This window comes from Triticum urartu, chromosome 3A (genome assembly GCF_056163025.1).
Source record: "Triticum urartu cultivar PI428250 chromosome 3A, HENAU_Tu73, whole genome shotgun sequence".
In the NCBI taxonomy this organism is placed as follows: Eukaryota; Viridiplantae; Streptophyta; class Magnoliopsida; order Poales; family Poaceae; genus Triticum; species Triticum urartu.
In genome coordinates, this window is record NC_141875.1 from 463,628,213 (window position 1) to 463,643,920 (window position 15,708).

The following is a 15,708-nucleotide window of genomic DNA, read 5'->3' on the forward strand; positions in this document are numbered from 1 at the left end:
GATGGTTTTGAATCGAATTGAAGGTGGTTTTCATACTAAGGATGCTGACTAGGCTATTAATGATGCTGACTGGGTTGTTAATAACGTTGACTAGGGAGTGGCAAGGAACGATTTCAGGTGAAATTTCCCCATTTTCTCCATCGCCTTTCTGTCTCCTTTTGCCGGCCGCCGGCGTTAAATTCATCTACACTGCTGCTTCCCGGCCACACTAACGTCGCCTACGAGCTCCCATTGAGCGAGCGCACCTTTGTCCTTCTTCCTTATGCAATTCCTTCACCTGTAGCGTTGCCTCGCTCGAGCTTGAACTCCGCCGACATGGCCATGGCCAAGATCGGTTGTGCACGCACCCAGTCTACAAGTGCCCTCGGCAGTGACCCCGCAGCCTCGCTCACACGCTCGCCCTTCCCTGGCCGGACGCGTCAACCGTGCCAAGGCGAGCGCTGCTTACCTGGCCGGGAGTGTTGCCTCGCATGCGCATGTTAAGGTACTGTTCATACTCGTGCGCCTGGGAGCGAACGGAGGGATGGGCCTCTTCCTTTTGCAGTCGGTCATCACGCAGAAGCTCATCGTTGTAGCCCCCTGAAATGTCACCCAGATCATCATTCGCTGGAAAAGCCAACATAGCAGCAGTAGCATCAGTCAGTAACCAAGGGACAACCAGCTCGGGAAGCAGACTCGACGCATCTGCACGCGGGCGCACGTGCGAGAGCAGATAGGCCGCCGTCTCATAGAGGTTTCCGGTGGCCGCCCGAACGTGCAGGTCGACCCGAACGCAGTCTCGCTCGGCGGCAGCCCCACCGAGATTCTTTGTCACAAGCGACCTTCATTTTGGACGCCGTCTCTGCCCAAAACGTTCTTGTCGTCTGCTTTTCCTTCTTGCTTCCCGACGAACAACGTCTTGAGGTATGCTTTGAAGGCCTTGAGCTATCGATCGAGGTTGAGTTGCCTGACGAACCAGAGTTCCTGGACCATGTCTTCTTCTCGCAGCCGCAGCCGCGTCGTCGTCTGCCAGAGCCATGCCTGCAACGCATTCCGAGAAGAACTCCTCCACGTTGAGCGCCCCACTGACAAAACGCGAGTTTGCCGGTGACACGCCACGGGACCGCTCGCACGGCGTCGCCCAGGCGGTGCTCAACACGAGTCCGTCGAGCCGCGCGCCCCTACCCCTACCGCCGTTGAGGAGGAGCTCCTTGGTGGCGAAACTGTTGGAAATATGCCCTAGAGGAAATAATAAAATGGTTATTATTATATTTCTTTGTTCATGGTAATTGTCTATTGTTCATGCTATAATTGTGTTATCCGGAAATCGTAATACATGTGTGAATACATAGACCACAACACGTCCCTAGTGAGCCTCTAGTTGACTAGCTCGTTGATCAAAGGATAGTCATGGTTTCCTGACTATGGACATTAGATGTCATTGATAACGGGATCACATCATTAGGAGAATGATGTGATGGACAAGACCCAATCCTAAGCTTAGCTCAAAGATCGTGTAGTTCGTTTGTTGTAGCTTTTCTGAATGTCAAGTATCATTTCCTTAGACCATGAGATTGTGCAACTCCCAGATACCATAGGAGTGCCTTGGGTGTGCCAAACGTCACAACGTAACTGGGTGACTATAAAGGTACATTACAGGTATCTCCGAAAGTGTCTGTTGGGTTGGCACGAGTCGAGACTGGGATTTGTCACTCCGTATGACGGAGAGGTATCTCTGGGCCCACTCGGTAATGCATCATCATAATGAGCTCAAAGTGATCAAGTGATTGATCACGGGATCATGCATTACGGTGCGAGTAAAGTGACTTGCCGGTAACGAGACTGAACAAGGTATTGGGATACCAACGATCGAGTCTCGGGCAAGTAACGTACCGATTGACAAAGGGAATTGTATACGGATTGATTAAATCCCCGACATCGTGGTTCATCCGATGAGATCATCGTGAAGCTTGTGGGAGCCAACATGGGTATCCAGATCCCGCTGTTGGTTATTGATCGGAGAGGCTTCTCGGTCATGTCTGCATGTCTCCCGAACCCGTAGGGTCTACACACTTAAGGTTCGATGACGCTAGGGTTGTAGAGATATTAGCACACGGTAACCCGAAAGTTGTTCGGAGTCCCGGATGATCCCGGACGTCACGAGGAGTTCTGGAATGGTCCGGAGGTAAAGATTTATATATAGGAAGTCCAGTTTCGGCCTTCGGGAAGGTTTCGGGGTCACCGATATTGTACCGGGACCACCGAAAGGGTCCCGGGGGTCCACCGGGTGGGGCCACCTATCCCGGAGGGCCCCATGGGCTGAAGTGGGAGGGGAACCAGCCCCTAGTGGGCTGGTGCGCCCCCCCTTGGGCCTCCCCCTGCGCCTAGGGTTAGAAACCCTAGGGGTGGGGGCGCCACCCTTGCCTTGGGGGGCAAGGCACCCCTTGGCCGCTGCCCCCCTAGGAGATTGGATCTCCTAGGGCCGCCGCCCCATAGGCACCCTATATATAGTGAGGGGGAGGGAGGGCTGCGCACCCAAGCCCCTGGCCTCTCCCTCTCCCTCCCGTGACACTCCTCCATCTCCCAGCGCTTGGCGAAGCCCTGCCGAGATCATCGTTGCTTCCACCACCACGCCGTCGTGCTGCTGGATCTTCATCAACCTCTCCTTCCCCCTTGCTGGATCAAGAAGGAGGAGACGTCTCCCAACCGTACGTGTGTTGAACGCGGAGGTGCCGTCCGTTCGGCACTAGGTCATCGGTGATTTGAATCACGTCGAGTACGACTCCATCAACCCCGTTCTCTTGAACGCTTCCGCTCGTGATCTACAAGGGTATGTAGATGCACTCATCTATCCCTCGTTGCTAGATGACTCCATAGATTGATCTTGGTGATGCGTAGAAAATTTTAAAATTCTGCTACGTTCCTCAACAGAAACCAGCCGCGAAGGCTACCCTGACACATGGAACAGGAACTCCCTCCCCGATTTTTGCCAAGTCAGCATGATCACAACCAAAACGAGCTTCGATCCTCTCCAAAACCACCAAGGGGCATATTTATCCGGGTTTGATAGTCCAGGGAAAAAATAATCCGGTTTTAGAGTTTAGGGGGATATTGATCCATTCAGAGGAGATTTGAGGGGGGAAACTATACTTTCTTCAAAATTAAAAGCCCAACACCGATGTCTGATATACGCTGGTTCCTTCTCTTTCCACGTGCTCCTTCGCCGTTGTCTAAAAAAACATGCTCCTTCGCTGTAGCAGAGGTGATCCACCGTAGTTCAAGTCTCATACTTAACATTGGTGCTTACATTTTTCTGGATTTATTCGAGGCCTTTCGGTGAGGAAAAAGTCGAAAATAAACCTTGAATTTGTATGCAAAAGCTAAATCAAACCCTGAACTCTCAATCCCTGAAATCAGCACACCAAACTCTCTAATCCCGGTCTATTTTAAACCTTGAGAGCACTTAGCCGGTATTTGCTGAATTGGGTCGGCCCATCAGTGTAGTCGCTCACGCGCGCACTGCTGTGGTTTTTCTTTGTTCTTTTTTACACATGTCTAATTTTGTGAGTACCCAATGTACACTTTAATGCACACATTTAATATCTTTTGATAAACTTTTAATATTCCCAAATACATTATGTACATTTTTTAATTACATGTTTTCAAAACTTTTTTGAATACATGGTAATATTTTTCCAAATACATGTTTTACATTTTCTTCATTACAATAAACATTTTACAAAACTACACGAACACTCGTTTTTTAAACACATTTTTTGAAACTCATGAACATTCTTGAAATGTTACATCTGTTTATTTTACAAAACATTTTTTTTGAATCAAACGAATATTATTAAATAAATAATTTACAAAATTAAAAAAATATTGAAAAAAATATACACAATTTTTGAAAATCCGAATCAATTTCATAGCATGTGAAAAACTGTTGGAATTCTGAACATTTTTTGACAAATGTGATTTTTTACAAATCATGAACAGTTTTTAAAAGTGCGAATAGAATTTCAAATTTCCATTTTTTTAAAGCACAAAAGGAATTGAATTTTTGCCGAAAATAGAAAGCAGGACCATTTTTTTAACTTTTGAACAATTTTAGAAATGCAAGAACATTTTTTAAACTTCACGAATGCATGTTGTGTTTTAGTGGGCTGGCCCAAATTCTTGTCCGTGAGAGTTTCAGGTGATCCCGGTCGGGATTCTAGTATTCCCATTGTGACAAACAGATCTAGGGTTCAAAATAGACCGGAATTACAAGTTCAAAGTGTCAATTTCCGGGATTTTAAGTTTAGGGTTTGATTTTAGCTTTCGTCTACAACTTCAGGGTTTGTTTTGGACTTTTTCCTTTCGGTGATGTGAGTTCAGTGGCCAGAGATGTTTCCATCGACTACGAAAACTTGTGTGGCGACTTCGTCAATTTCAAGATGATGTGTCGGCTCAGTCTTTCGGAGGTGTTCATAAGGGTAGGGTGTGCGTGCTTGCTTTAAAAAAGGTGGTTGTGGCGCACGTAGGTCGCAAGAAATTAGAAGGAACATGAGAAGGAAGATGCGATAAAGAGTGGAGACGAACGGCACCAAGAAGGGCACCGTGCGGGCTGGAGAACAACGGTAGCAGCGTCGAAGGCGCACCTATGGCTCCTCAGAGGAGAGGTGTCGGGAGGGGAACGGACGCGGCCTAGTATTTGTTTTTACTAAGTGACCCTCCAAGAAACTTAATCCGCTCACTTACCCCCAAACGTTATTTTAGAATTTGGGCCCCTCAGTTGCACCTAACCATCAGGCGCTTGCTATACATGTGAAGGCGTCTTTGACCTCAGCTAGCCCACGGTCGTCAGTTGTGTCGCGAGTGTGGCATTTACCTGTCCCGCCTGACGAAAAGGTGCAATATCCATATTGGTTGTAGCGACAAACCGTTAGGCGCCTTTCACAGTTTTCACGCCTTTTATCAGGCACCTTTCACGGCTTGCACGCCGTTTATTAGGCGCCATTGCAACTGGCCATGTTTTTGTATTAGGTGGTTTTCGTTTACATATATTGGCACCTTGGACATTTTTCCTGGCTGCCATCATAGTGATATGGATCCTCTAAGAGCATCTAGTTGTTCTTGTCATGGTATTCAGGATCATTTTCTTAACTAGTCTGGTTGTTTGTCGTGTCACATAAAAGTTGTCAGTCTCAAACATATTGTTTCCTAATTGGGGCTAAACGTCTACAATCTTCAATGGTAAAATTGATAGGCGTGTATAGTAATTTGAACCCTCTGTTCTTTAATATTCGTCCCTACAACAATTTCATTGCCCTGTAAAAACCCCAAGTCTGGCCCTCGCATCTTCCCCTCTGCATCACTACCTAGGATGAAGGCCGTCATTCCCCGTCACCATATGTATTTGTAAGGTGTACGTTCGGTAGTCGCTTCCTTTTGTCAAGTCTTTACTTTTTCCAGTCGTCAGCGGCTCCTAGTCTTGAGGTAACACCGTTGAGGGCTCCCTTCAAATCTGTATGTAGGTAAGTGCTTCTAGCGTTATGGGTGATCTCCCCTGAAGATCCGTGTAGCATATTGTGAAAGTGAATCAGGTCATCTTGGTGTGTAGAAATCAACTATGAACTCTAACATTGTGACCCCTTTGTCGTAGTGTGAATGTTTTAGAATCTGTTTGAAGTAAGGTTGTAGAATTTGTTTGAAGTAAATGTAGTTTAAATTTGTTTCATGTCTCGTCATGTATTGTATAGGGCTATGGACAATTATTCTCCGGATCATACCATGGTTAGCATCTTCGAGTGAGATTCAGAGGCACACTCTTCTGGCTCTGATTTTGGAAAGGCCTAGTCATCATGCCAGGCGTCATGTTTCTTCCATGCTAGGTCCACTTCTGAAAGGTAAATCAGAAAGTGGTCATTGCTCCAAGTCTGTTCCGACAAACGTCAAGGGGAAAGAAGCATATAAGTAGCTGAAAGGTGGGAGCAAATATGTGAATCACCTAGAAAAAAGACGATGGACAAGGCAACTGCTGCTGAGGGAATAGTCATGAGCAACAAGAATTCACACCGTCCCAGTGAAGCCCAGAAATTTTTGTGCGAGATGGATGAAGAAACGTCCGGGCCCACTCATTTAGTACTACCAAACAAGGTTGGAGCAAGGATGTTCAAAAACATGAACGGTAAGCACCTCACTGTGAACCTGAGGGTTGGTCAAAGTTGCATCTAGGACGTAAAGGTGAAGAAGTCAGACAAAACTATGTACCTTGATGAAGCCTTGATTTCATCAATGGTCAGAAGCCGAAGCCAGGATTCATTCTCCACTTCGAGTTGGCCCTCCAGTTTCTGAGGGAAGTAACCATCTTCGACAAGTCGATGGTTGAGACTGTTGGGGAACGTAGTAATTTCAAAAAAAATTCCTACGCACACGCAAGATCATGGTGATGCATAGCAATGAGAGGGGAGAGTATTGTCCACGTACCCTCGTAGACCGAAAGCGGAAGCGTTAGCACAACGCGGTTGATGTAGTCGTACGTCTTCACGGTCCGACCGATCAAGTACCGAACGCATGGCACCTCCGAGTTCAGCACACGTTCAGCCCGATGACGTCCCTCGAACTTCGATCGAGCCGAGTGTTGAGGGAGAGTTTTGTCAGCACGACGGCGTGGTGACGATGATGATGTTCTACCGACGCAGGGCTTCGCCTAAGCGTCGCTACAGTATTATCGAGGTGGACTATGGTGGAGGGGGGCACCTCACACGGCTAAAAGATCAAACGATCAATTGTTGTCTCTAGGGTGCCCCCTGCCCCTGTATATAAAGGAGCAAGGGGGAGGTGCGGCCGGCCAGGAGGGGCGCGCCAGGAGGAGTCCTACTCCCACCGGGAGTAGGACTCCCTCCCTTTTCCTTGTTGGATTAGGAGTGGAGGGGGAAAGAGGAGGGAGAGAGGAAGGAAAGGGGGGGCGCCGCCCCCCTCTCCTTGTCCTATTCGGACTAGGGGGGAGGGGCGCGCGGCCCTGCCCTGGTCGCCTCTCCTCTTCTCCACAAAGGCCCACTATGGCCCATTAAGCCCCCGGGGGGTTCCGGTAACCCCTCAGTACTCTAGTAAAATCCCGATTTCACCTGGAACACTTCCGATATCCAAATATAGGCTTCCAATATATCAATCTTCATGTCTCGACCACTTCGAGACTCCTCGTCATGTCCGTGATCACATCCGGGACTCCGAACAACCTTCGGTACATCAAAACTCATAAACTCATAATATAACCGTCATCGAAACTTTAAGCGTGCGGACCCTTCGGGTTCGAGAACTATGTAGACATGACCAAGACACGTCTCCGGTCAATAACCAATAGCGGAACCTAGATGCTCATATTGGCTCCCACATATTCTACGAAGATCTTTATCGGTCAGACCACATAACAACATACGTTGTTCCCTTTGTCATCGGTATGTTACTTGCCCAAGATTCGATCGTCGGTATCTCAATACCTAGTTCAATCTCGTTACCAGCAAGTCTCTTTACTCGTTCCATAATACATCATCCCGCAACTAACTCATTAGTTGCAATGCTTGCAAGGCTTAAGTGATGTGCATTACCGAGAGTGCCCAGAGATACCACCCTGACAATCAGAGTGACAAATCCTAATCTTGAAATACGCCAACTGTAGGATCGAAAGTATGTCTAGAGGGGGGGTGATTAGACTACTTGACCAAATAAAAACTTAACATTTTCCCAATTTTAGTTCTTGGCAGATTTTAGCTATTGTAGGACGAGTCAAGCAATCATCACACAATTCAAGCAAGCATGCAAAGAGTATATTGGCAGCGGAAAGTAAAGCATGCAACTTGCAAGAATGTAAAGGGAAGGGTTTGGAGAATTCAAACACAATTGGAGACACGGATGTTTTTCCCGTGGTTCGGATAGGTGGTGCTATCCTACATCCACGTTGATGGAGACTTCAACCCACGAAGGGTAACGGTTGCGCGAGTCCACAAAGGGCTCCACCCACAAAGGGTAACGGTTGCGCGAGTCCACAAAGGGCTCCACCCACGAAGGGTCCACGAAGAAGCAACCACCCACAAAGGGTCCACGAAGAAGCAACCTTATCTATCCCACCATGGCCATCGCCCACGAAGGACTTGCCTCACTAGCGGTAGATCTTCACGAAGTAGGCGATCTCCTTGCCCTTACAAACTCCTTGGTTCAACTCCACAATCTTGTCAGAGGCTCCCAAGTGACACCTAGCCAATCTAGGAGACACCACTCTCCAAGAAGTAACAAATGGTGTGTAGGTAATGAACTCCTTGCTCTTGTGCTTCAAATGATAGTCTCCCCAACACTCAACTCTCTCTCATAGGATTTGGATTTTGTGGAAAGAAGATTTGAGTGGAAAGCAACTTGGGGAAGGCTAGAGATCAAGATTCATATGGTAGGAATGGAATATCTTGGTCTCAACACATGAGTAGGTGGTTCTCTCTCAGAACATATGAGTTGGAATTGTGTATGTGTTCTGATGGCTCTCTCTACGAATGAAGAGGAGGTGGAGGGGTATATATAGCCTCCACACAAAATCCAACCGTTACACACAGTTTTCCAATCTCGATGGAACCGAATCAACAAACTCGGTCGGACCGAAAATGTAAACCTAGTGACCGTTAGAGATTTTCGGTGGGACTGACATGCAACTCGGTGGGACCGATATGGTTAGGGTTTGGGCATAACGTAATCTCGGTGAGACCGATTACACAAACTCGGTGAGACCGAATTTGGTAATTAGCTAACCAGAGAGTTGGTCAGGAAAACTCGGTGGGACCGATTTGCTCTTTCGGTGAGACCGAAAAGTTACAAAAAGGAAACACTGAATTTACATTGCAATCTCGGTGGGACCGACTCGCTCTTTCGGTGAGACCGAAAAGTTACGAAAGGGAAACAGAGAGTTTGCAATCCCATCTCGGTGAGACCGAGATCCCTATCGGTAGAACCGAATTGCTAGGGTTTGGCAGTGGCTAATGACAAGTGAAACTCGGTGGCGCCGGATAGAAAGAATCGGTAGGACCGAGTTTGGCTTAGGGTTTAGGTCATATGTGGATATGGGAAAGTAGTTGAGGGTTTTGGAGCATATCACTAAGCACATGAAGCAAGAGGCTCTTTAAGCAACACCTCATCCCTCCTTGATAGTATTGGCTTTTCCTAAAGACTCAATGTGATCTTGGATCACTAAAATATAAAATGAAGAGTCTTGAGGTTTTGAGATTGAGCCAATCCTTTGTCCTTAGCATTTTGAGGGTTCACTTTCACCATCCATGCCATGCCAATCATTGAGCTTTCCTGAAATAATCATCTTGGAATAGCATTAGCTCAATGAGCTATATGTTGTTATGAATTACCAAAACCACCTAGGGATAGTTGCACTTTCAATCTCCCCCTTTTTGGTAATTGATGACAACATATAGATCAAAGCTTCGACAAATGATAATAAGCATGAAATATATCGTCGCTTTGAGAAGTATGTGACAAGTAAGAGCTCCCCCTAAATTTGTGCATATTTAAATTTTGTTTTGGACTGCAAATGCACAAGGAGTTAGAGTCATGGGTTACTCTTCCATGTCACATACATCTTGGTGGAGCGCTTAAAATGATAAGAATGAAATACATGCACTCATCACCAAGAATAGTGAATGATCACGTAAGATAGATAAGATGATAACATTAAGCAAACATTAAGTGTAGCTTATGATCAAACACATGATCATCAATGTCTCATAGATAATGACGTAGTATCTCAAGCACTCAAAAGCAAACAAAGTTCGAAAAACCACCAAATAAAGCAAGAGAAAAAAAGCAACATTCTCTCTCTCGAAGCCTATGATCTATACATTTTTCTCCCCCTTTGGCAACAAGTTACCAAAAAGTTCCTAGAAAATGCATAGTGCTAGATCGACGCTCAGTCTTGATCTTCTGGTGGTGGTGGAGTCCGGATCACTCCAAGGACGAAGGCTTCTGTAGACGCTGAAGTAGACGCTGGAGTTGGAGCTGAGGTAGACGCTGGAGCAGGTTGGGCTGGTGCTACGGCTGGAGCTGAGGCAGTTGCTCTTGTGTCAGGAACTGGCACTGCAGATGACCTCGGACCTCGTGGCACTCTGGCAAAGGCATCAGTGGTTGTCCTCCCTTTCCTCTCCTGCATGTCATCCTGGAGCTGCTCCACGGCAGTCTGAATCTCTGTCACCTTGACATCCGAGTCATAGAACTTTTGTTCCATGATTCTCTCTAGGCTTGCCTGGTTTTGAGTTAGGGTGGCTAGTCCTTTCTCAATTCGCAGGGTGGATGCAATCAGGTAACCAAGCTGCTCTTGTTTGGTTTTCAGGAAATATTCAGATGCCTCCTCTTGAGTTGGCATCTTGGCAGCTTTCTCCTTCCTTGCCTTCTCCTTCTTTGCTTGTGCTTGTGCAGACGATGGTTCATTTTCAGTCATAACAACTTGATTATCTTCAAAATCTGGACGGATGGGCAAGTGTTCCTTGTCCAACAAGTATATGCCCGTGCCCATCTTGGAGTTAATGAGCTCCTGAATTTGTGGGGCATATCCACAGCTCCTCTTCTGATCTGCTGCAGTCCTCTTGATTGTTTCTACTATGAGGCTCATGACCTTGAATTTCTGAGGTACATCAAATACATGAAGCAAATTGATTGCATGGCCTCTGATCATCTTGTGATCACCTGACTTGGGCAAGAGAGTGTGCCTCAAAATCCAATTTATAATTGGCTGCCCTGACAGAAGATAATGCACTGAGCCAAATTTGAAAGTGTCAAGTGCTTCATTTGGAATCTCCTTGTACATGTTGGACATAGAGTTATGATCCATCTTCTTCTTGGCATAAATATCCAAGTCATCTGCTTGCTCCTCTGGGGCATTAATCAGCTGAGCCCATTCAGCAACTGTTGACTAATATCTGGTTCCTTCTGACATCCATACAATCCTCCCATCTGGATAAAAATGTGTTGTGGAGTAGAACTGCATGATAAGCTCCTCGTTCCACTTTGTGAGCTTCTGCCCAACAAAGTCTGCTACTCCACAAGCATTGAAGCTATCATACACTCCAGGGTAGTACTCTTCATTGTCCTTGATGTACTGCCAGTCAACCCATCTCATATCACAGACTATTGGCTTCTTATCAAGCAACACTGTCTCATAGAAGTCCTGTTGTTCCTTAGTGTGGAACCTGTAGTCAACAGCAGTCCTCCTCCTTGAAGCATACGGATCTGCTTCTCTCCACTTCCTGAGCCCTGAGTCTCTCCTAAGCTTCATATCCTCAGCCACAGGATGATCATCGTTATGGTCTGGGATCTTGGGCTTGAGTTTTCTGAGAACTTGCTCTTCATCATCTTCTTCTGCAGCTTCAAGCACTGGGGCCTTGTTCTTCTCAGCAGCTGGGATGCTTCTTGTATTTCTCTTTGGTGTAGACTTGGGCTTGGAGGTAGCTTTGGGTGCTTCTTTGGGCTTAGATGTGGCAGCCTCTGTCCTGATAGCATCACCCATAAGCTTAGGTGCCTTAGGTGCTGGTGCAGCAACCTCTTCTTCTTCCTCTTCTTCCATGATGGAAGCCTTTCCAAGCACTCTGGCTACGGTCTTCTTGACCCTTTCCTTTCTTTTCTTGCCTTCAGCAGCAACTGGCTCTATGGGAGTGGACTTCTCAGGAATCTTGGTTGAGGCTCTGGCCTTTGGCATAGGCTGCCTGCCTGCTGGCCTTTTGACTTTCATCCCTGGCTTTGTGCCTTGTGCTGAGCCATGTTCCTTCTCAAGCACTACTCTCTTTGATGTGGCTTCCTCCTCTGCCACATAATCTTCATCCTCAGAATCTGAAGTTCTTTTCTTCCTCTGTCTGGTGGCAGCTTTAGGCAGATTGCTTGGGGTACTCCTGCTGCCATCATCTGAAGAGCTGGAGGGACTAGTGCCCTCACTCATGTGCACTTGCTGTTCTGACACATTCTGGCTATCACTCTGGTCTGACATGATGAACAAGCTGACTGCTGACCCTGTGAACAGTTTATAGATGAGGTAGAATAGATGAGCATCACAAAATGCAGAGATTTTTGCAAAAGAATGATCCAAAAACTTAGTTTTAGTTTCCCACTGAAATCATCTCGGATCTACCGATTTTTAAACTCGGTGATACCGAAGCATTTTTGGCACCTAAACTAGTGAACTCGGTCAGACCGAGTCACAGTTCGGTGGCACCGAGACTGCTAGGGTTTCACAAAGTTCCAAAATCGGTCACACCGGTAAGTAATTCTCGGTCAGACCGAGTCTCACTTGTGCAATGGCATATGCCAAATCGGTGGGACCGAGTTTTTCAACTCGGTGGGTTCGAGATGGTTTCGGCGGAAACCTAACCCTAAAATTTTCGAATCAAACCTAATCTACGAACGCATTGACTGGATAGGAGTGTTTCAATCGTGGCAAGAATCATGATGATCACAATGTGCTAAGAATCAGATTGGAGAATAGCACAAAGATCGAGTCCATACCCTAGTTCGGCGGAGACTCGCTACGGCAGCAACGGTGGGGTAGAATTCCCGTTGACGGCGACGGAGACCAGCGACTGGAGGCGGCTGGCGGCGAGGAGACGATCCGGAGACCAAGTTGGCAGAGCAGGCTATCGCGCGGGCGAAGGGGTTCGGAGAAATTTCCAAATTTTTGCCCGTGACTATATATAGCCCGCCCCTGTCGGTGTGACCGAGTGGAACAACTCGGTGGCACCAAGATTCATAACTGCAAGCAGTTACTAAAACTCGGTGTGACCGAAAGGTTCAAATCGGTTGCACCGAGATCGAAAACCTAGATCAACTTAATGATCTCGGTAGGACCGAAAGTGGGGTATCGGTCAGACCGAGAATCATAAAGAGGTTTTGGAAGTTTAAGTCTATGACGAATCAGGGACTCCGAGCGCTCCTCACACAGAGTAGTTCGAATCTGACTTGATCAAATTTTGTGATGTAGCATGAATAGAGTTTGAGACGAGAAAAGCATAGATAGCTAGAGGAGGTTCTTAGGCATTCTTGTCCATCCACTTGGCAAAAGGAAATAAAACCAAACAATCAAAACAACAAGTGGATGTCCTCGAATGAGTAAAATATGCAACCAGCATGCTCACACAATAAGATGGCAAATGAAATAGGCATGCACAACCAGTTCTAGCATATATCAAGCAATTTGCGATGACAATGTCATCTATATATGAGTATATTGACTTAGGAGTCAAGTGAGAACACTTGATCGTAGGTCATACTCATCGTTTAAGCTCAAGTGGGGTTGCCACTTTTACATAAAGCATTGTTGTGTTCACATCTTTAGAGTTGCTTTAGCTCAAGTCTTAGAGTAAAGCTCCCCCTAGATGTGATATCCCCCCTTAGAGGGATGAACTAACCTCGGGTTTTGTCGATGATGACTTCATGTAGATGTTGAAGATGTGGATGCTCAATGTTGATGTAGATCACTTGGAGCTATCCATTTGAGTGAATTGCACTTTCAATACCTACATGGGTTAGTCCCACAAGGAACAAACAAGGATATCCATAGACATAGAGTGATGCACACACAAGATGATGTCCATGAAAACTTTTAGGTTACCTTGTCCCTTGTCTTACCAACAAGAGGGTTTGTGACTCCTTGAACTAGTGCAAGATGTGGAAGTTGATTGCACTTGTTCTTGCCAAAATGATAAGAGTGAAGTATGTTGGCGGAGTCACCCTCAAGAACTTTCTAGTTCTTCTTCTTTTGGATCCACACCATCTTGATGGGAATCCTTGGAGTTGTAGTCGTACTTGATGAAGTGGAACTTGAAGTAGTCTTGGGAATCCACTTGACTAAGGTCTTAGGAGCTTCTTCAAATGCATCAATTTCCTCTTGAAGCTTGTCCTTGCCTTTTTGCTTGTAGTCTTGTGGTGGAAGATCATCTTGAGCTTGTGTCCCCTTGAAAGAAGTATCATACTTCTCTTGTTGAGGAACAAACTTTGTCTTGGGGTATTGATCTTCTTCCCACTCAACTCCATTGGCATTGAACTTTCGTTCAAAACCAACACCTTGATTCTTCCGGTGCATTCCTTGCTTGCGCACAATTTCCTCGAATTGCTTACTCCCGGCAAGGCTTTTGTACACTCCTTTCTCTATAATTCCCTTCAATAAGCTATTTTCTTGCTCAAGTGTAACTTGGCTAATAGAATCATTAGTGGAATCAAGAGAACTACCAGAAGCAACAATATTGGATTTAGCATGATCATTGTTACCGCTAGAGGAAGAATCTTTCTTGTTCTTGTTACTAGACTTGACTTGAGGCATGTAAGTGGATAAGAGTAAACGCTTGGCAATGTAAGAAGAACTTTTCTTGCGGAGATCACCATTGATTGCTTTTAAGAACTCATGCTCTTGCTCAAGATTGAGCTTTTCAAAGCGTAATTTCTCATGAGCTCTTAAAAGTTCTTGATGATCTTCGAAGATAGTTTCATGAGCTAATTTAAGAGTGTTTAGTTCTTTAGTTAGAGCCTCAATCTTCTCCTTATCATTGTCATTCGTTTTATCTTGATTAGCATGATTAATTGACGTTTCATCATAGTATTCATCACTAGAGTTGTCAACAAGCAAATCATCACCTAACAAGTCATCTTCATCACTATTGAAATCAACATACTCGGTATGTGTTACCTTAGGACCTTTGGCCATGAAGCATCTTCCAATTCCTTCATTTGGTGAGTCAAATATGTCGTAGGAGTTGGTTGACACAAGTGCTAGACCGGCAACACCTTCATCTTGAGTATCTTCGGAGTCGGAGTGATAACTTCTCTCGGAGTGGCTGTCGGAGTCGGAGCCGGATACCCATTCACCAACATGAGCTTGATGTCTTCGTTTTGTGTAGCTCCTTGATGATTTTTCCTTCCTTTCCGAATCCTTGCTTCTTCGTGAGTATCTTCGTTCATAACGATCATCTCTACTCCTTCTCTCTCTTGGTGGTGATTCTTTACTTCTTCTTTTTGGAGAATCTTCTCTTCTCTTGTAGGGAGCCGTACACTCATTGGAATAGTGTCCGGGTCTTCCACAACTGTAGCAGTTTCGCTCTCGACTAGAAGATCTTTTGTCATTGTAGGACCTTGACTTGAAGCTTCTATCTTTGCTTCTACTCTTGTAGAACTTGTTGAAGTTCTTCACCATTAAGCTCAATTCTTCATTGAAGTTTTGTTTCTCACTTGATGAGGTAGGGGCTTCACATGAGGCTTTGTAGGCACCACTTGATTTGTTGTGAAGTTCCTCTTTATCCTTAAGTGACATCTCATGAGCAACAATTCTTCCAATCACCTCCGTTGGCTTGAGATCTTTGTAATTGGGCATCATTTGGATCAACGTGCACACGGTATCATATTTTCCATCCAAGGCTCTTAGGATCTTCTTGATGATGAATCTATCGGTCATCTCTTCACTTCCTAAGCCGGCAATCTCATTTGTGATGAGAGCAAGCCTAGAGTACATTTCAGCGACACCTTCACCATCCTTCATTTTGAACTTGTCAAGTTGACTTTGAAGCACATCCAACTTGGATTCCTTGACGGAGTCGGTACCTTCGTGCATATCAATCAAAGTGTCCCAAATTTCCTTTGCATTCTCAAGACGGCTGATTTTGTTGAATTCTTCGGGGCACAATCCGTTGAAGAGAATATCACAAGCTTGAGCATTGTATTGCAACA